The sequence below is a fragment of the Macaca mulatta genome, chromosome 9 (assembly GCF_049350105.2).
Source record: "Macaca mulatta isolate MMU2019108-1 chromosome 9, T2T-MMU8v2.0, whole genome shotgun sequence".
NCBI lineage: Eukaryota > Metazoa > Chordata > Mammalia > Primates > Cercopithecidae > Macaca > Macaca mulatta.
Genome location: NC_133414.1, coordinates 17,439,243 through 17,463,343, shown reverse-complemented (window position 1 = coordinate 17,463,343; position 24,101 = coordinate 17,439,243). Strand labels below are relative to the sequence as shown.

General features: G+C 37.7%; 1 long non-coding RNA gene across 1 annotated transcript in view; it reads right to left on the bottom strand.

Moving 5' to 3' along the window:
* Nucleotides 1–1,405: 1,405 nt before the first annotated feature.
* The window catches only part of LOC144331081 (uncharacterized), an 88,659-nt gene continuing 65,963 nt past the window's right edge, over nt 1,406–24,101 (bottom strand). Inside the window, exons 3-4 of the long non-coding RNA XR_013397937.1 lie at nt 10,623–10,699; nt 1,406–3,204 (exon numbers count right to left, since the gene is read on the bottom strand). This is a non-coding gene — a long non-coding RNA (uncharacterized LOC144331081). The remainder of the gene's footprint in view (nt 3,205–10,622; nt 10,700–24,101) is intronic.

Sequence of the window (24,101 nt, the reverse complement as noted above, 5' to 3'; positions counted from 1 at the left end):
TTAACTTTTAGTGATAGAAATCAGAACACTGGTTGCTTCACAGGTTCTGGATCCAAAAACCTGGGTTTGCAATTGTCTGTGATGCTATTTTTTAAAAAAAGTTCTACAGACTGGGTAATTTACAAATAATAGAAGTCTATATCTCACAGTTCAGAGGCTGCAAAGTCCAAGATCAAGGCTCCAACAGATTGAGTCTCTGGGGAGAGTTGGTCTGTCTGCTTCAAAGATGGCACTTCTTATCACATCCTCCCACAGTGGAAGGGACAAACACTGTGTTCTCACATGAGCAAAGGGGGCAAAGTCATCTTTTTCAACCCCTTTAATGAAGGCATTAATCCCACTCATTAGGGTAGAGCCTTCATGATTTTACCAGCTCCCAAGAGCTCCACTTCTTAATATCACCATAATGGTAATTAGGAATAAATGAATGTTGAAGGGACTTATTCAGACCATAGCAAAGTCTCAGTCTCACCAAAAATTCCCCAATCTTCCATCCCATCCTATTCCCTTGTTTCCTTCCCATCCCCTCTCCTCAGTTCATTTTGTCATCATTACAATGTTTACAAAGGAATTCCTAGTTAATTCATAGTACAGTCAACTGCAAATTGGAGACATGTTTTCTGTACAGTTTGGTCAATGAATTTGTTACAGAGGAGAAGGATTTTTAGTATTTTTTAATGAACTTCAAGACAGACCCCAAACCGTCTCTTTTATTCACAAACCTTTTTGCAGTTTTTTCTGATTCAGGTTCCCTGGCACTATTATTTTTTAAATAGCCTGTACTCCCTCAATAATCAAAATTTGTTTCATATACCTTTTCTTTTCCATTTCTTCTTTCCTTCCCCCTCCCTCCTCCTCCTCCTTTGTTTTAAGGTCACTTCTTCACTAGAAGTGACACTGATTGCAGAGAGAGTGGCTGAGAAGTGAAGGGATAGAAGAACTGTAACAGGCTAATAGGATAAAGCTGAGGGGAATTAAGTATGGGACCCTCCCCCACATTGGGGAGGAGGGGTTTGCTTAGGGTGGAAACCCGAATTTTGATGTCCCCAAAGTAACTGTGACCCAGAAGCCGACAGGCCCTCCTAGGGCATGTAGTCCAGCTTCAGAGCACTGCAGTCTCTGAAATTGGTCTGAGATGATCCCAGGTTGCTGCCGCTCTCAGGGGCCTGGAAAAGGCACATGTAAAGCCCTCTCAGGAGGAAGATACCATCCTAGGCCTCAAATTATTTCTATAAACAATTCTGCAATTGCAACAACCGGCACAAACTAAACAGTAGCTAAGCACCAAAGGAGACATGAAAACACGAAGGAACATGAGCAGAAATGTTACACAACGTATTGAGACCCAGAGGAGCTCCACTGATGTTGACAGACACAGATTCTAAAATAAGAATGAATCAATCCAACAAAATGCGTTTTCATTTATTAAAAATGGCCCTTAATTCATTGACTTAGGGGGGATCTTAAGAAAAATGAGAAGTGAGGTAAGGACCTGGAGACCTTCTGTCTTCAAGTCCTGTTTGTGAGCACTGAAGGTAGGACCCCAACAAGGCCTTGGTAGGGTACAGTCATGGTGGTGGTGGTACAGGAAAGCCGCTTGACTGTAAGCTTCATGTCATCACCGATGGCCACAGACGGGGATGCAGAAGGCAGGATTGGCATATGGAATATCACATTGCCCACTCTCTTCTCTAGATGGTGTGTCTATGGTGTATCTTATTCTCTGGATACAATTCAGAATTATTGACCTAGAGTTTTAAACTTTGAGGGGCTTGCTAGAACTTGAAGAATAAGACAGGACATCCTTGACAATTTGGAGAGATACAATATTTACAAGGATGGTTTTGGAGCTGGAGTCATTCATAAGATAGGAGATCGGGCGTCATTCAACTCTCAGACCCAATTATATCACCATGAGCTCTACACACCAGAATGTCAACATTGCCTGTTTGACTGTAGCTTCATGATAACTGGGACTGTCTTTCTTACTCAATATGTTTTTCCCAATATTTATCACATTGCCTGGTATTGAGTAGAGGCTCAATAAATGTTTGTTGAGTAAATACATAGTCACAAAAACATTCAAAATTAGGTGAGGCACCCATTAGCATATTTTGATGTCAATTAAATTGAAATGTACTGAGACTAGGTAACCTACACAAAATCACTTGTCAGTCAATAAAGTGGTACTCAATTTAATAATTAATAATGATAGCTAATACTTACATGACACTACTATATACCAAGCACTATTATAAGAATTTTACATACAGTAATTTTAAGGCCCACTGCAATCCCATTTAGTAGTTATATGAGAATCTCTATTTTACAAACAAGAAAACTGAAGCACAGACAGGCTAAACAGGCCAGGCGCGGTGGCTGACTCCTATAATTCCAGCACTTTGGGATGCCGAGGTGGGCAGATCATTTGAGGTCAGGAGTTCAAGACCAGCCTGGCCAACATGGTGAAACTCCATCTCTACTAAAAATACAAAAATTAGCCAGGCGTGGTGGCATGCACCTGTAGTCCCAGCTACTCGGGAGGCTGAGGCAGAATTGCAGCCTGGGGACAGAGCAAGACTCCATTTAAAAAAAAAAAAGTGCTAAATAATTTTCTCCAGCTCCTGTGACTCCTAAAAGAGTTGAGCTGGGATGCAGATGCAGGTGGTCAGGCTCCCTAGCCTAAGCTATTAACTACTACCTCCAATTCAATGGAAAAATATAACGAGTTCAATCTCAGATTTCCTCTTTATAAATGAGTCTCATTGTACCATGCTGACTTTTTTCTAAATGCAGTCAGTTCCGTTGGGACCGTCTTAATTCCAAACCTTGTTCTCTTTGCAGAAGTTTCATCTTAGATATTTTTATGTTTTCATAACTAGTTAGAAGGTTAGGCGTTCTGTTTATTTTTAAAAAACATACAGAAATATTGATGTATTGAGTCAAAGTGTGCTGTTACCTAAATGAGTTGATTTTTAATGAAAACGAGTCAGTCCTATCTGTGATAAAACGTAGCCCAACACTGTCAAAAGCTACTCACCTGGCAGTGCCTTCACACTGCAGGAAGTTTTACTTCAAACATGTTCATTAAGTCTGGGTGTGTTGGCTCAGGCCTATAATCCTACCTCTTTGTGAGGCAGAGGTGGGAGAATCCCTTGAGGTCAGGAGTTCAAGATTAGCCTGGGTAACATTGAGAGCCCATTTCTGAAAAAAAATAAATAAATAAAATAAAAATTAGGCAAGCCTGGTAGTGTGCATCTGTAGTCCCAGTTCCTTAGGAGGCCGATGCAGGAGGATCATTTGAGTCCAGGAATTCCAGGCTGCAGTGAGCTACGATCATGCCGCTGCACTCAGCCTAAGTGATAGAGCACGATCCCATCTCAAAAAAAAAAAAAAAAAAAAAAAAAAAAGTCGATTAACTTGCTGGCTGTACTAAATTAATATTTTCCAAAGGGCTTTAGATTTTTCAAATTTAGGTATTTATTGTCCAATTATGAGACATCATGTTTGTGATAATGCAGCAGTTTAACTCTGCTATTTTTGTACATGGCCTAGTGATTTTCAAACTATGGTTTCAGTGACAAGTCTGCTGCCTAAATGGACTGGCTTTCCTGTTTGAACGTCTTTGGCCTGTTTGTCTGAAAAGAAAACTTTTTTATTCTATGTATACATATTTTTAAAGGCATTTCTTTGCTGTATCAGGATGCCTGTTTCAGGTAAGTATCAAATATATGCTTTATATCTGTGATGTGATAAAATCAATATGTATAAAGTCTTCTATTCTCAAATTTATTTAGACATCAATATTCTTTTTAGCCAGATATGTGAAAATTGGCATCTACTTAAGTCCAATATAGAGCATAAAGAGAATTTTCAGAGAACTAAAGCACCATTTACTAAAATTTAAATTGAAGGCGGTGGATGAAGATAATATAGCATTTAGAAAACAAATTGCATTTTGCAGGCCACACAGAGTGAATCCAGTTGGAGAAATCTCTCTACATTATTTTTTTAAAAGACTGATGCAAAAGGAAAGCATTTTAGTGCATTGAGAAATGCATTCTCTTATGGGATAAACTACCTCATTAGTGCAAATGTGGTCTTGAACTCCATATGAAGGTGAGGCCAAAGGCAGTGCCATTGATGGAACACAACTCACATTTGGGATAATATTATACAATTGAAGGCTTTCTTGGGCTCATCATATCTTGCCACCTAGTGCAGTTTCTGAAGGCCAGGATTGCTTTAAATGCACTCAAAAAAGAAAAAAAAAAAGAAAAGGCAGACCCTACTACATTGAGCATTTGTTTTCTGGTTTTGTGTCTTTCTTTCAGCAGGATGGCTATTCCACAGAAAAAGTACCTTCAGTATAATAAACTGTGATAACTGTGCCCCAGATCTGTCATTCCCCTCGAAATCTACTCTCCATCCTCCGCCATCTTGTTTCTTGCTTGGAAGGTCAACCCCTAAGGCCAATAGCAACAGGTGCTCCTTCCCTCAGGCTTACTTTTGGGATAGCAAATAGAGAGTCCCAGCAGACCATCAAAGGGAGAGAGGAAAGTATAGTTGGTTGCCTCAGGCTGGTCATGTCCCTCCACAGAAGGTCACAGTTCTCAAAACACACGATGTTCTCCTTTCAATTTCCAATACCATTATCTCCACTCTTCCTTTTGGTCCTAAGGTTGGCCATGCCTGGTATATCAGCCCCAAGGCACTGCACCATCTCAGAATTTCTCTTGGCTCCCTGGCTACCACTTTTACGTAGTCCCCTTACAAAACACCACTGCCCCTTCATGAATTATCCTAACTCGAGTGTGCCACCAGATTTTACTTGGGCTTGATTGATAAAGTTAACAGCATCAGAAAAAAAAACTGTTTTAAGCTCTTAAATGTAATAAAGAGCGCCTAGAAATTGTGTTAAATTCTTCTGCAAATCAAGAATGTATAACTTTCCTTTTGCTTATAAAATAAATAGTTAAAACATTTTTAAGTAAAATGACTAAAGAACTTACTAAAGCCTTCCTTTATCCTTTACTGGACAATAAGCATGATGCAGTATAAACCTCTGACTTAAGAGACCATCCTTCATTTTTCACTTAGCACCTGTTATATACCAGACACTCTGCTAAGCAGTGGAGTTGCAGCGATTGATAAGAGACAATCGCTGCCTTGAAGGAGCTCACATATATGCACCGATTATTATAATGCTGTGCGACAAGGGTGATGAGAAGAGACAGTGTGTTATAACTCAACTCGAGATACAAGCAAAAGTTTTCAGCAAGAAGAGGGATTTTTTTTTTTAACTGAAAGAAACTGAACCCTTTTGTACCTGGAGGGAAGGAACAAATTTCTTGGAAAGTCGCCAAAAAATAAAGTTAAGAGTAAACATGAAATTAAGGTGTTAGAAGCTAATTACATGTCACTTTTTTAAAAAAGAAAAAAACAAGAGACACCTTTTGTTTACGTGGATGATGCAGGGTTGAGTATTTTAAATTATGAAAATCAGTTTCTACACTGCTATCCAGAAGGACTCTATCTCCACCCGAGGATTTATGATTACTCAGCCATCTGTGACCAACAGTCCCCACAGAATTGTTCCAAATTTATTCTCCAAAGTTAAGCCTAGGATGGAAAAAAAAATCTGGCACCCATGCGGTACGTGAACATCTGGATTCATTTTGAACAGATAAGAACCAGATACCTGATATTTAAAATTTTTAATGACCATAAGGAATAATGTGGAAATATATTATTCTATTGTAATAAAGTAGAAAGAATTAATTAAATATATCGGAAGCATACTGAAAGTGGTTCAAATACCAAAAGGTCTATGAAATTGCAAAATACTATTTTGAAGATTTACTTTTAGAAAACAGGAGGCCACAGGGAAAAGATACTGAATCCTAAAAGTCAGTTGAATGTAGGATTCATTGTCCCAAATTTTGTTTAAATTGGAAGATCAGTCACTTTAACGGTTTTTCTTGAAAATGTATTTCAAATGTGAATGTCTGTAAGTTAGATAATACATACATGATATGACTGGCAAGGGATGGAGCGGACCTTGTTCCCAGAGAACAAAATAAAATTCCAGAAAAATTAATTCTAACTTGAAAGGCTACAGCTTTAATTACAGCCTTCCTTAGAACAACACACTAACAGAGGAAGGATAATCAGAAGCACCGGCAAGCAGTCCTGATCACTGGGAAAATCTATCCCAATGTCTGCTTTATCCACATCCCTTTGTGCTTCTCCAGATTCACAGCAGAGATGAACATATTAATAGATGGAGATGGGCTAGCCATGGTGGCTCAGGCATGTAATCCCAGCACTTTGGGAGGCCAAGGCAGGCAGATCACAAGGTCAGGAGTTCAAGACCAGCCTGACCAAGAGACCAGCCTGGCCAATATGGTGAAAACACATCTCTACTAAAAATACAGAAACTAGCAGGGCATGGTGGCAGGTGCCTGTAATACCAGCTACTTGGGAGGTTGAGGCAGGGGAATTGCTTGAACCCAGGAGGCAGAGGTTGCAGTGAGTCAAAGATTGCACCATTGCACTCCAGCCTGGGTGACAGAGAGAGACTCATACTCAAAACAAACAAACAAACAATCTAAATAGATGGAGATGTAGTTCTTAATCTTTAAAGCTCACATCTATCTTGATTGCTTTCTGTTATAGCAGCCTAGACTGAGTAAGACACCCATAAAGTAAGAAGCTTGGACAAGGTACCAGTTATAAGCCAGGCACAGAGGAATCAGGGATGGGTATGTCCTGGCCTGAAGACACAATGTAGTGTAGAGGTAATAAGGAGATTCAATAAAGCAAAGCAATGAGGCTGCTATGGAACACAGAGAAAAGGAACTTAATCCCAGACTTTTTGTGACTCCATTTCTTCACACCAGATAAAGCCATATGAACAACAGGATCATTTGACCTTGAACCCATTGACTCATTCTAGAGTTAGATACAAAGCCAGAAGAAGAAGTAGAATGATAAGAAAAGTTACCCTTACGTATTTACAAAATTTAAAAGCCTATGGAGGGAATATACAGAAACATCAGTGAACAAATTGAGAGTAGAAAATGTTCCCCAAATGGTGATCTCATTATAAGTTAAAGGTAGCACTTCAACTCAATAAGGAAATATTATTTAATAAATATTAATAGCCAACTATACAGCCACTTGTTTTCATTAAACACTTAAATATTTACATGAAAACGACAAATTCCAGAAATGTACCTGGAAAAGAGGTGGACGTAAAGAGGCCTGTCTTTCCAGGCCACAGGAATAAAAGCCGAGCAAGGCTTCCAACTCTACTCCTTTGCGAAATACTAGGACCTCATCAGGCCTTCTGTGCAGGGGGCTGGGGATTAGGGTGGTGGCGGGGGGAGAGAGATCTCAACAAGAGACAATAACAGGGCCAGAAATAAAAGGTCCTATGTGATAAAGCAAATCTTGGGCCAATAGTGCCTGTTCCCCAAGAAGCAGACCAGCAAAGGGAGCTGCTCTACCTTGTCACCAAGGATGAACATCCCCTCCTTCCTCCAAATGTAATGAGATTATCTGCACATACTCCTTTATATGAGTTTCTGTATGTTTCTTTCCTGAGAATTTATAAAAAGGCTCTTACTAGGTAAAGTATATATATACATATATATATATATATCCGTGTATGTATATATATATAAAACCAAGATACTTTCTAGAAAGAATATACCAATTTTTACTCCCACCAACAGTGTGTGAAGTGCTGCCAGTATTGAGTAGTATCTTTTTTTTTTATTTTAGCAAATAGGTGAAGAATTGTATCTCGCTGTTATAAATTGTATTTCGTTGTTGCTAATGAGATTCAAATTGCGTTCAAGTTTCAGTCGCCTGTGATTGTCCTGGTGTGTGTGCATGTGCACACATATGTGTGTGTGTGCACGTGTGTATCCTCTGCTTTAGACTGCTATTTCCTTTAAATCGGCTATGTCAATATAATTTCATCTTTCTACATATCAGTGTCGTGTCAAGCTGACTATGATGGAACTTGGACATAAGATCACCCAACGTAAGACTTCTAACTGTCAGAGGAAGGTTTGACAGACTGTGCAGAATTTAACAGTTGATAGAGGTTAATTATAATGGTTTGTTCTTTTCTAAATCTTTCCCAACGCCTAAGCGGCTTGTGGAGAAATGCCCGAGATTTGGTTTAAGGTAGCTAGACTTATAGATATTTTAGATTAAGTATACAAAATATATTTATTCAATCAGGGTACTACCCCGATTGTATAGCACCTTTTCTTTCCCTTCCAAGTCCAAGTATGGGAACAAACTCATTATTCTAAACAATGAATATTACTGGTACCATCTTTTTATAATGTATGTCTTGATTCAACACATCATGCATCTTTTAAAATCATACATTTTTTCTTGGATTCATTTGGCAAGAGAATTTTCTTAATCACATCATGTTTCTTAACAACTCAAAGAGATATTTTAAGACACTTAAATATCTTTCAAATGTTCCCTCCAATTTTTATTTTTAAATCCTTAAATTTCTACTTAGCACAAAGTTTTTCCTTACAAGTATTTCTTTTTTAGAATGAATAATAATTCACTGTCAACACATTAATGTAATAGTAGTGGAGATCATTTAAAAGCAGTTATTCAAAGAAATAATGTTCATTCTACAATAACTTGGCCACATATAACATCTTGACCCTTTCATTTATTGAGCAGCTACTATAAATTGACACTATGCTCTGTGGTCATGAATGTGAACAAGACAAAGACTCAACAACCAAAGTGTTTATAATTAAGGTTGCCAGGTTTAGCAAATAAAAATACTAAACTTTCAGTTAATGTGAATTCTGGATAAGTACTTTTTATTGTCAGCATGTCTCAAATATTTTATGGGATTTGGTTATACTAAAAAACATTTAGTGGCATGAACCCGGGAGTTGGAGCTTGCAAGGAGCCGCAATCGCACCACTGCACTCCAGTCTGGGCAACAGAGCAAGACTCCATGTCAAAAAAAAAAAAAAATTTACTTCATCTGAAATTCAAACTTAACAGGGCATTTTGTAGTTTTTCTAGAAATTTACATATGATTTAATAGGAGAATAATAAAAATCATGATGTATTTAGTAAACATAAAATAAACAGTTGTATTAAGCACTAGAAAATAGCTTAGGCTAGGCGTGGTGGCTCACACCTGTAATCCAGCACTTTAGGAGGCCCAGGTGAGCAGATTACTTGAGGTCAGGAGTTCGAGACCAGCCTGGCCAATATGGTGAAATCCCATCTCTACTAAAAATAGAAAAATTAGCTGGGCGTGGTGGCACATGCCTGTAATCCCAACTACTCTGGAGGCTGAGGCAGGAGAATTGCTTGAACCCAGTAGGTGGAAGTTGCAGTGAGCCGAGATCGCGCCACTGCACTCCAGCCTGGGTGGCAGAGTGAGTCCCCCTTTCATTCAATCAATTGATCATCATCAATAAAATAGGAGTTTAATCACGCTATGCAAATTGAGAAGTGGAAGATAAGAGAAGGATTTATTAAAGAGTTGTTGCTGAACTGGGTTTCAAGCAAGTAAGTTATATTCAAACAAATGGTAACCACTGGTGTTCCAGAAAAGGGGGAAGGCAGAAGTAATGTTGGATGCAAGAAAAGAGCCACATTTATCCTAATAATTGTGGTCTGTTTGGGCTGGCAAAGAAGTTTATACTGGGAGATATAAAACAAGCGGTACCATAAATAATGTATGTAAGTCTAAAGTGATAAAGTATGAAAAATATGCACCACATTATATTTCTAGTATATTAATTATAAATTCAAGGGTACAATAGTTCAACAACAGTACAGGTCGGTGATGTAATTTCTGTCTAGAAAAAACAGCTATTCATATCAAGAGTTATAGCCCCCTCTACTGGTCAGAAGGAGAAAAATCCTCCGTTGATACCAAAATGCAATGGTTGGACAGACTGGATAATTAATTATAAACCATTTAGTAATATTGGCAATTTCGTGGAATGTCTTATTTTAAGCTGCACAAGTCTTTTTTATAAATACCGCAATTCAGAAACGAATTAATAACACAAAACACTCCAAAAGTTGGGGGATTCGTTTAAAGCCATTAAATGGAAAATGTTAGATTGTTCAAATGAAGCTCACTCAAGTTCTTGCTTTCCTCACCAAGATTAGGGAATTTTTTTCTGTCTAATCTGACCAAAAGTCCCCAGATGGCAAACACTAAGTCTGTTATAAGATATATTTTCTAACCACCTATAAGAGAATTATGTGTAAATAAGAGTTACTCTATGAGCCTGTAGAAATACTGCTTTCATCCCAAACCCATGGAAATGAGCGCTGCAAGAGCGGCTTAGCAATCTTCAGTTGAAACAATTGGCCCTGAGTGGTTCTTATTGGACCAGTTTGGGAGCAGTTCTCCAAAGGAAATACTCTTCAGTACACTAAACTTCTTCAGCTGCTAACTTGCTGATTGACTCCTGGGTACCCTCAATTAATTAGCATCACCTGTTTAACAAAAGCAACTCACTCCCTATTGTCTGTTAGATCAACTCTAAAATCTCTCTCTGGCAGGAATTTAATCTCTCCGCCAGCTGGTCTTGACTCACCTGCTCACATTTCTGTCCAAAGCCTGGATTCCAGTGAGGATTCCCCCTCATTGGTCCCCGCTCTGCCATGGGTCTCCCTGCAAAAAAAAAAAAAAAAAAAAAATACTAATCACTCCTGCGGGAAAATGTAACTTCTCCTCTCTTTTCAGGGTCTACTTCAAGTCTCGGCATCTACTGTACTGTGCAGCTACCATCTACCGTGTCTTAACTCTCTAAATCCTTCATGTTCATTATGTTTTAGACTTGCTCCTATATGTCGTGTTGTATTTACTGTTTTCTTGTCAATTTCTGAGCCAATACATGTGTAGGACCCCCTGGAAGGTTAATAATTTGGTACCTTTCTAGTTCATGTTAGTTACCTGTTAATCCGGAAGAGATTCACGTGGTATGAGGAAGCACATAGGGCAGGGACCACAGAGTTCAGTCACTACCCTACTGTTTCCAAGACCTTCCTACTTCACTCCGTACAACACACGGCCTGCAGCATGGCGTGTCTCTAAGGGTCTCACCGTCCTCTTCCTCATCCCCAAGAAGCTAATCAAAAACATTCATTCCAAACACATATAGTGCATACCCTCAGAAATGATTTGTTTATAGGATCTTCCCAGTCTTGTTATTTTTCTACTGTTATTTGGCATGCCCTGCAGACTGAGACAGAGCAGTTTCCTGGCTAGCGTACTTTGTGGCCAGCTCTGTATATATTAGAGTAGTCCTTGGCTCCTCAGCTACCATGTTTAGATATCCTATTTTAGTCTTCTCTATGTGCAATGGGATCTGTCATAATTCAGCATACACTAAAACTGTTTTTCTTTTTTTTTTTCTTCACCTTTTAAGTTGAGGGGTACATGTGCAGGTTGTGCAGGTTTGTTAACATAGGTAAACATGTGCCATGGTGGTTTGCTGCATAGATCATCCTGTCACCTAGGTATTAAGCCCAGCATCCATCAGCTATTCTTCCTAATGCTCTTCCTCCCTCCACCCCTCAACAGGCCCCAGTGTGTGTTGTTCCCTGCCATATGTCCATGTGTTCTCATGGTTCAACCCCCACTTAAGAGTGAGAATATGTGGTGTTTGTTTTTCCATCCCTACATTAGTTTGCTGAGGATAATGGCTTCCAGCTCCATCCATGTCCCTGAAAAGGACATGATCTCATTCCTTTTCATGGCTGCATAGTATTTAATGATGTATATGTACCACATTTTCTTTATCTGGTCTATCATTGATGGGCATTTAGATTGATTCCATGTCTTTGCTATTGTGAATAGTGCTGCAGTGAACATACATGGGCATATATCTTTATAACAGAATGATTTGTATTCCTTAGGGTATATACCCAGTAATGGGATTCCTGGGTCAAATGGTATTTCTGCCTCTAGGTCTTTGAGGAATTGCCATACCGTCTTCCATAGTGGTTGAACTAATTTACACTCCCACCAACGGTGTAAAAATGTTCCTTTTTCCTTTCCACAACCTCACCAGCATCTGTTGGTTTTGACGTTTTAATAATAGGGATTCTGACTGGCATGAGTATCTCACTGTGGTTTGATTTGCATTTCTCTAATGATCAGAGATGTTGGGCTTTTGTTTCATATGTAAAACTCTTGATAAATACTTGAAAAGTTGACCATAATCATGGACAGTCATCATTATACTGCTGTCTGCAATCTCTGGTTTAAGGGTACTAAAGAGGGTATACATCAGTATTTTGAATTTGTTTGTTTTTAGGCTGCAAAAGTACAATTATTTAAAGTATACATATTACTTCAATAGACGAATGCCTTACATAACATATAGTTACTTTAGCAATTCCAGACAACCTAAGAATTTCATTTCTAGCTATATGACTGACAAATTAACATGACAACACCAACACTAAAGCATTAGAAAAGCTAAATACACGTTAGCAAACATTCTTCTGGGGCAGAGTACTTAAAAATACATCAGAGAAAAAGGATATTATCCAAAAATGTCAAGCATATTTGACAAAGAACCAAACATAAAATTAGAATATTTATTAGAAAATAAATGTACTTCTAATAGCAGAAACCCCCTAAATATTCAAACTCTAAGACTATTACATTCACTTATTTGACATAAAATTTGTGTCTGCAATTATGTCTCAGCCATTGTGATCCAGAACATCAAGGTATTTTGTATATATTATATTCAGGATTGAATTTCAGCCAGGACACAGCGTAATACAGGAGACATGGCAGATACCCAATAACAGTTTGTTACATTATTTGAAATGAACAAATCACCTTAGACTAAGTACTCTGATTTAATTAGCAAGCATCAATTTGATGTGAGGGCACCTATTATCTATTAATTAAACAAAAACACACACACACATACACACGCACATACAATTTATCTGATGAAGTTGCATACTAGGTATACCAGTTGTTCATTGCTACAAAGCAAATTGCTACAAACATTGTGGCTTTGAACGATATTAATTTGTTATATCACAGCCAGGTAAGTAAGAACTCTAGGATGACATGACTCATTCATGGCTGGATTATTTTCATCGGGTGTCCCAGTACTGAAACCAGGGTATCAGCAGGTTGGTCTGTTATTTGGAGGATATGGAAGAATCCACATCTAAACTCATCCAGATTGTTGGCAGAAGTGGAGGTCCCCGTTTCCTTACTGGCTATCAGCAGGGAGCCACTCTTAGCTCCTGGAGACCACCTGCATTCCTTTGCCTCTAGGAGCTGGGAGTGGTCCCATTCATCTTCGAAACCAGCAAAGATGCATCAAATCCCATCCCAAGCTTTGGATCTCTGATTCCTTTCACCAGTACATTAGAAGTTGGCTTTTAAAGGGTTTCATGTAATTAGATTATCTCCTTTTTTGCCACATAATATAATATAGTCTGTAGTCATGGGTGTGGTATCTCCTCATATGCAAAGTTTCCACTGCACTGAAATGGAATAGAATTACACAAAGGTGAGGGCTATCGGGGACTTCTATAGAATTCTGCCTACTGCGTGCCAAGTGTGTTACTTAGTTGGTAGTTATGCTACATATTAAAAGAAGATAGAACATGGCCAGGTGCAGTGGCTCACGCCTGTAATCTCCGCACTACGTGAGGCTGAGGCAGGTGGATCACCTGAGGTCGGGAGTTCGAGACCAGCCTGACCAACATGGAGAAACCATGTCTCTACCAAAAATACAAAAATTAGCCTGGCGTGGTGGCACATGCCTGTAATCCCAGCTACTTGGGAGGCTGAGGCAGGAGGATTGTTTGAACCTGGGAGGCAGAGGTTGTGGTGAGCTGGGACCGTGCCAGCCCGGGCAACAAGAGCGAAACTCCATCTCAAAAAAAAAGAATAAGATAGAACATATGCTTATTAATTTAACAAACATCTATAGCACTCCATGTACCAGATGCTATTACTACAAAGATTAATAAACCATAGTCCCTGCCCCCAAGGAGATTGACTTATAATATGGGTTTACTGTGGTGAGTGCAAGAATGGAGAACTCTTGAATATATAGGAGATGGATCTGAAACTTGACCTGGGACCTAGATGGGTACTAGCATGAGACAATAAAATCTAAGCAGCTTCTCAGATGGCAGAGGGCCTTGCACATCATGCTAAGGGATTTGGTTGTATTCTGTAGTTGATAGAGAGCCCTTGGTAGTTATCAAGCAAGGGAATGGCATGAGATTCCTGCAAACAGCAGTCATCCAGACATTGACAATGTCCCTAGCAATAAATAATATAATACCAGCTTCAACATATGCAGACTGAGTCACTATTATCGTTACTGCTTTGGGGAGAAGCAAATTCTAATGACCTAGTGGCCCAAAATATTAGTGCAATTTTCAAAGGAACCTAATTTGTAATCGACCATCACCTCAGCACTGAGAAAATCTGACTCAGCCCGGCATCTCCTCCATCAATATTCTGTGACAAATTTCTAATTTGCCATAATCTACTATGTCATCCTTCCAAACTTTCATGACTTTCCCACCCACCCTCTGCCAGGCTTTTCAACTACCCACAAAAAAAGATTTTTTTATAGACTAGAATTGAAGTTTTGTGCACATTTTTTTTTAAGCTGCACATTTTTTACCTGCTGTTGCTTCCTGAGAAAAGGTTACAGGAATCTCAAGTAAATTTTAATGAGTTGGCTTCTTGAGTCTCAGAACTGATTTATGTAGGGAAGCATTTGAGATTTTCTAGTAAGTGCATGGTTGACATGAATTATCACGCAGGTGTACACCATTCCACATACATAGTCCTGTTAGTTTAAAGAGTATCCAAGTTACAGAAACAGAATAATTTTTAAATGTCAATGTTGGATCTCTGCTAACTACGAAGAACTAAGTATTTAGAAAATCAAATTTCTGCCTCCTAGAAGTGACTCATCATTAACTTCTTGTCAGAGGAATATATTGTTTAAAGAAATAATAAACGTGGAGGAGGAACGACTATTTCCTGATTAAGAGGAGAAGAAAAAAAATCAAGTAACTCCCTTTGCATGACTGTCCCTACTCGTGCGGCCATCCTGTTCTCCCTCCTGTTAGCAGACATGTGTATGACTCATGAGATTCTATTTGAAGTTTCAGCTCCACTACTTTCCTCCCAGAGTAGCATTTTCTGGCAAAAATCTATGAGGTCATAAAATGGAGAAGCCTGAGCTTTCAAGATTCCTGACTACCAAGAAGACAGGTCAACATTTTTAAACAGGAAGGCTCAAAAATCAAAATGGTAATATTTAAAGGAACATAATGTCATCTCCCCTAAATATATTATTTTAAAAATCCATACCACGATAAGGTAATGGGAAGTTTTAGGGCTTCCATAAATTAACTTCTGAAATATCTAAATTTCTCAAAAAGAATTTTGTTTTATTCAATAAAAAAAAAAATGCTTCTGAACACCTACTATGTTGAGGCAGGATACCCTGCACAGGAAATACAATGTCGAATGAAGCGCCTTGTCAAATTCTATTATAACCATAGGGTGTTGGGAGTTTATATCCTTGGAAACCTTCAAATATCAACCCCCAACCCACGCATTGCAACCATGGAAGCTTTAGTGATCTTCCCAACTGAGGTAGAAGGTAGGTGGCGCTTGACTCTGGACCAGACTGAAGACTGGCCACAACCTGGAAGAGGCACCAAAAGCACCTTTCCATAAGACACACCTACCAGCACCATGACAGTTTACCATCGCCATGGCAACACCCAAAAGTTACTGCCTATTGTCTAGCTATTTCCTGAACAACTCACCATTTCATTAGCATGAAGTGGGTATTAATATGACTGCCAAACTGCCCCTAGGGCTGCTACTCTCTGCACTCTGCCTATGGAGTAGCCCAGCTCCACAGGGTCAGTCACGGAACTGGAACACTGCTGACACCTCAGTAAAGCTGTTTTCTTCTACCACCGGCTCACTCTTGAATTCCTTCCTGAGCAAGGCCAAAAACGTGAGCTAAGCCCCATTTTGGGGGCTCACCTGTCCTGCGACACAACTGTATGTTATAACTTCTTCCCGCAAGGAATCAACCGTATTTAGAGCCTTTAGCCCATTCTTCTTCATATTCAAGTTATTTATTCAATTGTCTTTTTAATCACCATTATCAAAACAACATAGTTCACCGTATTCTAACTCCCCCAACACATCCCTTTATGAACTACAAATCCTCCAAGACAAAGACTTTCCGTTACTTCTGTAGCCCTCAAAGCAGAAATGTTAAGAAAATATTTGACAAATTGAAATATTTCAGTTAATTGCCTTTCATTTTCTGTAACTCCAACGACTCAATGAAGAGTCCAGTTGTATAATGTGAGGTCATAGTCACAGCACCTGTTCCTGTGGTCTTGTAGAGTTATGGAAGAATCTATTATTTTGCCATTCTTAGGGTTAGCAAAATTTCCTAAAAACCTAAATTCCACTGAATAGTACTAAGAATATGCTACTTTCTGATATAATAGTAGACAATAAATTTTCTATAAGGGATGTCTTGTCCAATTTCAAGAATAATTCCCAGGCGGTTGGCATCTACAAAGCAGGGCAGGCAAAATTCTATAGGAAAAGAGCCTTGTGAAATTTCACAGGTGGAAAAGTCAACCTCTCCTTATCTTACAAAAATACAGTAATTAGATCATTTTTCTCAATATATGTAAGGATTCTTAAGTCTTCATTTGAATATCAGTCAAGATATTGACTATTAAAAAATAGATGCTTTCTGTATCTTTGGAAAATTAAATAATAGGCTTCAAAAATAATATTCAATTCATTTAGTCTATTAACAGGATCCAAATGCATGAATGTTTGGGGCAGACTAGAACACCTGTCTTTTGACTGGAGTTCTGCTGATTGGTAGGTAGATGCCACGGTTGGTACCAACAGCTGTGGGAGATAGATAGGTTGTGGGTCATTTTTTTGCTGGTAGGTATCTAGTCTTACATTTTGCATGAGGTATAGACATATTGAAACTAACAATATAATTGCCACACTGAACCACACTCTACTAACCTAACACTCAACCCCTGAAATCAGAATCCTTGCTGCATTGACAAACTTTTTAACAATGTTCTATTTTAACTTTATTCCCCTAATATTATTAATCATTATTCATATTTTGGAAGAAAAATCTACCAGAACACTGTCAGCCGAATCCTCTATTCAGCAATGTCTGGTAGGAGAAGTTTCCCAAGAGGTGCTCCTTCTTGGAAAGGAGAGTGGAATGTTTCATAAGGTTCTGGCAAGAGAGCATCACCAAAGTCAGCAAGTGCAAATTATTCTTGCATCTTAGCAGCCATTACTTGGGCAGCTTGGTTTCACCAAGAAAAGTGAAGAGAAATAGTCACTGGATAAATTCAAGTGAAGGCAAGGTGGGGAAGGACAGCTGCCAGGGACAATGACATACAAATACCACAGTGAGTAACTCTTTTTTTTCCAACTTTTAGTTTGGATTCAGGGGGTACATGTGCAAATTTGTTACATAGGCATATTGTGTGATCCTGAGGTTTGGGGTATGAATTATCCCATCATTCAGGAAGTAAGCATAGTACCTAATAGATAGGTTTTCTTTTTTCTTTTTTTTTTTTTCTTTTTTGAGACAGAGTCTAGCTCTGTTGCCCAGGCTGGGGTACAGTGACACAGTCTCAGCTCACTGTAACCTCCGCCTCCTGAGTTCAGGCAATTCTCCTGCCTTAGCCTCCAGAGTAGCTGGGACTACAGGCACCTGCCACCATGCCCAGGTAATTTTTGTATTTTTAGTAGAGAAGGGATTTCACCATGTTGGCCAGATTGGTCTTGAACTCCTGACCTCAGATGATCTGCCCACCTCGGCCTCCCGAAGTACTGGGATTACAGGCATGAGCCACTGCCTCCTGCCAGGTAGTTTTTCAAACCTTGCTTCCCTCTGTCCCCACTCTTATAGTTCCCAGTGTCTATTATTCCCATTTTTATGTTCATATGTACTCAATGTCTTGCTCTCCCTTATAAGTGAAAATATGTGTTACTAGATTTTCCATTCCTGCGTTAATTCACTTAGGATATTGCTGCATCCGTGGTGCTGCAAAGGACATGATTTTATTCTTTTTCTGGCTGCCTGGTAGTCCATGGTGTATATGTTCCCACAATGGGAAATTCTCCAGTCTCAAGTCCTGCAGGGTTTCTCACAAGATTAAGTTGATTGAAATTAAAGGCTAAAACAAAATAAGAAAATTGGCTTTTAGCAATAAGTAACAACAAAACTCCACAATAAGTAGATAGCTTCTAGCTCAGGACATTACATCACTATAGTACTGTGCATACTATGGTACATATATACTATATATGTATATGTACTATATGTGTATGTGTACTATATATGTAGTGTACTATGTGTACTATATATGTAGTGTACACTACACATATGTAGTGTACTATACACATATACACATATAGTACTATATAGTACTATAGCATACATGTATATACATATGCTATATATAATAGAGTATACACATATATGTATACTATCTATGTACACTATATGTAGTATACATACACATACATATTATGTATAGTATATACTATCTCTAGTATACACATATGTGTATATATAGTATACATGTACTATAGTATATACAGTACTACAGTATATACATATATACTATAAATAGATAGTATACACATATACTAACTATATATACAAATATACTATCTACATATAGTATATCAGTGTATACTATTATAGTGTATATACATAGTGTACATATGTAGTACAAAGTATAGAATAGATCATCATATAATAACTTAATGGATTTTGTTAAATATTTATTCAACTCCTGCTGAGCAAAGGATATTAATTTTGGTCAACATGTTGCAAAATGATGCAGTCACTTCTTGGTAGGAAGCAATTTGGTATAATGGCTACACTGGGTCTTTTTATGATTTGGAAAAATATTAGCCTTGGTTACATGATTTTATAGATTTTTCTGTTCTGATAGTTGTTGAAACTACAAAATTAATTTTACTTTATTTGTATATTTAGTTATTCATTAAAAAATGTATTAGTACTATATGTAAAGTGTTTTGCTAAGGCATTATAGAAAATGAAGTATTTGATTTGGAGGCTTTAATATGCTTGGGATAAAAGTGATAAGATAAAAATATTTTAGCAATATTAATGAGAATCTTTGGCACAAGGTAAGTAACTATATGTTTATTTTCCATATCATGCATCTTTACTTCTTTATTTACAACTAATACAAAATGAGAAAGTGTAACACCTTTAAAAATCATCCATAATTTCACCTTCTGGTAATAAATGGTATTAAGACTTTATATCTTTCAGCCTTTTTTCCATTCATGTAAGTGAATTGTATGTGATTAGGAAAAATACAGCATTGTTAGTTCTGTGCTGGCTGGGAATCCCATGGCTGACAGCAGAGTGCCTTGGTGTTTACTGTCCAGAATGAGGTTGTAGGGGATGGGGAGATACAAGAGGAAGCAAGGCTGGCTTGAATAAGCTACATAGAAAAGAGCATAGCATAATAAAATAGATCTGGAATATGGAAGGAAAAGAGAAAAGACCAGCCCAGTAAAGACTGTGGTGTGAAACTTTAGGTGATCTGGAGAGATGGGATAAAGCTTTGAGTAGAGGAGAGAGAGACAGAGACAGAGGCTGAGAGAACAGAAGCAAGTTTAAGAAATGTATGCCATTTAAATTTACATTGCTTTTCAAATTTTGGGAAGATGTCATACTTCTAATTATTGAATGAAGACCCATAGGTGATTCAACTTAAATGAGTATGTTTCCTCATTTTTATGACACCTGTTGCATTTGTACCCAGCTCTGCGCATTCCCTTTATTCCAGTAACATCATCGACTCCACAAACCTATTCCTGGCAGCCACACTTGAAATGACATAATCTATTTCTCTGGCCATACTTCATACACTAAGGAAAGACCTCATATATGTATATATTATTGGTCCAAGTCTCTCCAGAAATTTGAAACTGGAATTTACAGAATGCCTAGCATTTTCTAGATATAGCTGGACTGTAATGCATAAAGTTAGGACTCCTGGGATAGACATAACCCATCATGGATCATGGAATTAAAAGAGAGAGAGATGAAAGATGAAGAATACTGACAATTTTTTAATACGTGTAGTACATGGGTGAGACTTTTCTTGGGACATTTCTCATAAGAAGTAGCCTTGGGATCCTTGAGATCTCTTTTTTGTTAAAATAAATTCCCTTTTTATTTGTTTTGACTATTCAAGTTAGCATCTTTTTTTTTTTGGCAACCACACACACACACACACACACACACAGATGTTGGGTAACCTGTCTTTTCTCATTCAGTAATATCGCAGGAATCTTTGTCATATTAATAAATATAGATTTACCTCTTCTACATTAATTACTGCATCATTTTGCACTGAAAATGCCCCATAACTTATTTAATTAATCCCTATTTTGTACATGTTTTGCTTTAATTAATCTTCACACACACATCTGCATAGTTTCTTTAGGATAAATTTATAGTAGCATACATGCTGGATCAAAGAGTGAGTATTTCTTTTAAGACTTTTGAGACATGTTGACAAATTATTTTATAAATATGTAACAATTCATCAAAACTAGCTATAAGTATTGACTAGTTAAATAGGAGGTGAGACATGCATCCTGTTTTAAGGTACAGCCCTTTGATCACTAGAGCAGTACAATATTTATTCACATGTAGGTCTTTTTCTTTCTTTGTTAATTATACTTTTACATTCTATACATTCTATTCTTAACTCTTTTTTAAATTTTTTTTATTATTATTATACTTTAAGTTCTAGGGTACATGTGCATAACGTGCAGGTTTGTTACATATGTATACTTGTGCCATGTTGCTGTGCTGCACCCATCAACTCGTCAGCACCCATCAACTCGTCATTTACATCAGGTATAACTCCCAATGCAATCCCTCCCCCCTCCCCCCTCCCCATGATAGGCCCCGGTGTGTGATGTTCCCCTTCCCGAGTCCAAGTGATCTCATTGTTCAGTTCCCACCTATGAGTGAGAACATGCGGTGTTTGGTTTTCTGTTCTTGTGATAGTTTGCTAAGAATGATGGTTTCCAGCTGCATCCATGTCCCTACAAAGGACACAAACTCATCCTTTTTGATGGCTGCATAGTATTCCATGGTGTATATGTGCCACATTTTCTTAATCCAGTCTGTCACTGATGGACATTGGGGTTGATTCCAAGTCTTTGCTATTGTGAATAGTGCCGCAATAAACATACGTGTGCATGTGTCTTTATAGCAGCATGATTTATAATCCTTTGGGTATATACCCAGTAATGGGATGGCTGGGTCATATGGTACATCTAGTTCTAGATCTTTGAGGAATCGCCATACTGTTTTCCATAATGGTTGAACTAGTTTACAATCCCACCAACAGTGTAAAAGTGTTCCTGGAGTCTCACCCTATCATCCAGGCTGGAATGCAGTGGTGCAGTCTCAGGTCACTGCAACCTCCACCTCCCAGGCTTAAGCGATTCTTCTGCCTCAGCCTCCCGAGTAGCTGGGATTACAGGTGCCCACCACCGCGCCCAGCTAATTTTTTGTTTCTTTAGTAGAGACGGGGTTTCACCATATTGGCCAGGCTGGTCTCGAACTCCTGACCTCATAATCGGCCCGCCTCAGCCTCCCAATCTTAACTCATTTCTAAAAAGGTATATGGTTTTGCCTCTTTGATTTGTAAGAGATCTTTTAAATATATTAAAAGTAAGGAGTTCTGAGATAGATCTGGATCATGGAATTAGAGAGGAGATGAAAGATGAAGAATACTGACAAATTTTTAATATTTTAAATATATTAAAAGAAATTTTGAATATAAATATCAGTCCCATTTTAGCATATGTGCTACACATACATTTCCCTAGTTTGTTATTTGACTTTCATTTTTCTGTCTGGTGGGTTTATGACCATTTTGTTTTAAATTTTTCTTAATTTATCATATAGCAATCTTAACCTTCTACATTTCTGCATCTGAGAATACACTTAGAAATTCCTCTTGCATTCCAAGATTACATAACCAGCCAATTGGTTCTCTTAGTTTTTCCAGGAAGGGAATCATTTGATCATCTCTGTAGTATTATTTAAAACTGTTTTTCCTTTCTTCTTCCTTCCTCCTTTTTCTTTGTCTGATTATACTGACTAGAATTTCCAAAGCAATAGTCAATAAAGAAAAAAACCAACATAGATAGTAGGCATCCTATGTCTTGTTCCAAACTTCAGTGGAAAAAGCATGTAGTGTTTTTCTGTTAAGTCGATGTTCGGCAATTGGATTCTGAAACACCCTGTTTATACTACCAAAGTAACTTGCCGTTCACAGCTTTCTGGGAGGTCCTGTGCAAATTGGAAGTTGACTTTGCTCAAATGCCACTTCAGCATCTCTACAGCTAATTTTTTCTCCTTTGACCTATTGATGAGATAAATTATATTAATAGATTTTCTGATATTGCACCATCCTTAAAATCCTAGAAAAAATTTAATTTGGTTATGATGGCATTATATGTTTTAATTCCTCTTTGAAAACCTTAAGATCTATATTCATAAGTACTACTTGTTTATCATTTTTATTTTTCTACATGTTTTTCTAGTACTTATAGTATGAATATACTAGCTATAGAAAAAGAATTCAAAATGTAATTTCCTATTACTGTCTAATAACAGTTAACTGTGTAGAGGAGGTCTGTTCTATTATTCACCCGTTCTCTGGTGATAGTAACTACCCTTCTCTCTATTCTTAACCATGTGGTTTTGTGGGGGGTTTTTTTTTAACTTTTTTATTATGGAAATTTTCAAGCCTATGGAAAAGTAAACTGAAATACAGTGAATCCATCATTTGGTCCTAACTTCAAAAACGACCAAATTCTTCACAGTTTGTGTATATGTGTGCTTTTAAGAAGCAGAGAGTTTAATAGGCAAGAAAGACAAGAGAAGGCAGAAAGAAGAAGCTCCCCCATACAGAGGCGGGGTGGATGTCGGGGAGGGGGGAGGCTCCAAAGCCAAAAGAGGAGGTCCCTCCCCAATTGTTTTATCTATTCCCCCTCATGTTTTAAAAATTTAATGCTTGTCATCATGTGATTTCACAGTAAATTCTTCATGATATATCTTTAAAGGATGCAGTGAAATGAACCAATAAAGTGCCTTAGTTCTTTAAGCTTATAAGTTTATTGTTTGTTTTTTACTTTAAGCAAAACATTTTAACTAAGGTAGATAGCACAGTTTGTGTGTCTAGAACATTTCACAGGCCTTGCTTATACATTCCTGGGTCTAATATGTTTGGGGGACCACTCCTCTAATGTAATCTTTGCATTTCTTCTATGATTATTAATCTAATCAGAGTTCCTCTCATATGCTTTATGTGTTGTTTCAAAAATAAACTTCTCTATTCACTGCTTTTGGTTTATTATTTTCTCCTTTTTTCTCTATTTCTGCTATACCTTTCTCCTATAGCTCTTTGGTATATTTTAATATTCCTTTATTAGTTTTCATTGAATGGTACTTTAGTTAACTTATATCTATGACTTGTTGCTTAACAATAAACAATGAGGCCATGAATTTCTAATATTTTGTGAAGTAAATAGTTTTACTTTGGCCCAGAAGTCATACAAGAAAATATTTTACATGTTTCCAAGTAGTTAATTTTTATTATTGACCTTTTGTTATTAATATCAATGTGATGGCTTTGTGATTAAAGAATGTGTTCTGCAGACTTTACACATTTACTGAGAAACATATTTGTGGCCAAATACACCATTGATTATGATAAATGTTCAAAGGCACCACTTAAGAGAATGTATATCCTCAGTAACAAATGCAAAGTTTATAATATTTATACATGTGCCCTAATCTGCTTTGTGTTGCTATAACGGATTGAGACTGGGTAATTTAAAAAGAAAAGAAGGCTTATTTGGCTTATGGTTCTGATGGTTGGAAAGTCCAGGATTGGACATCTGC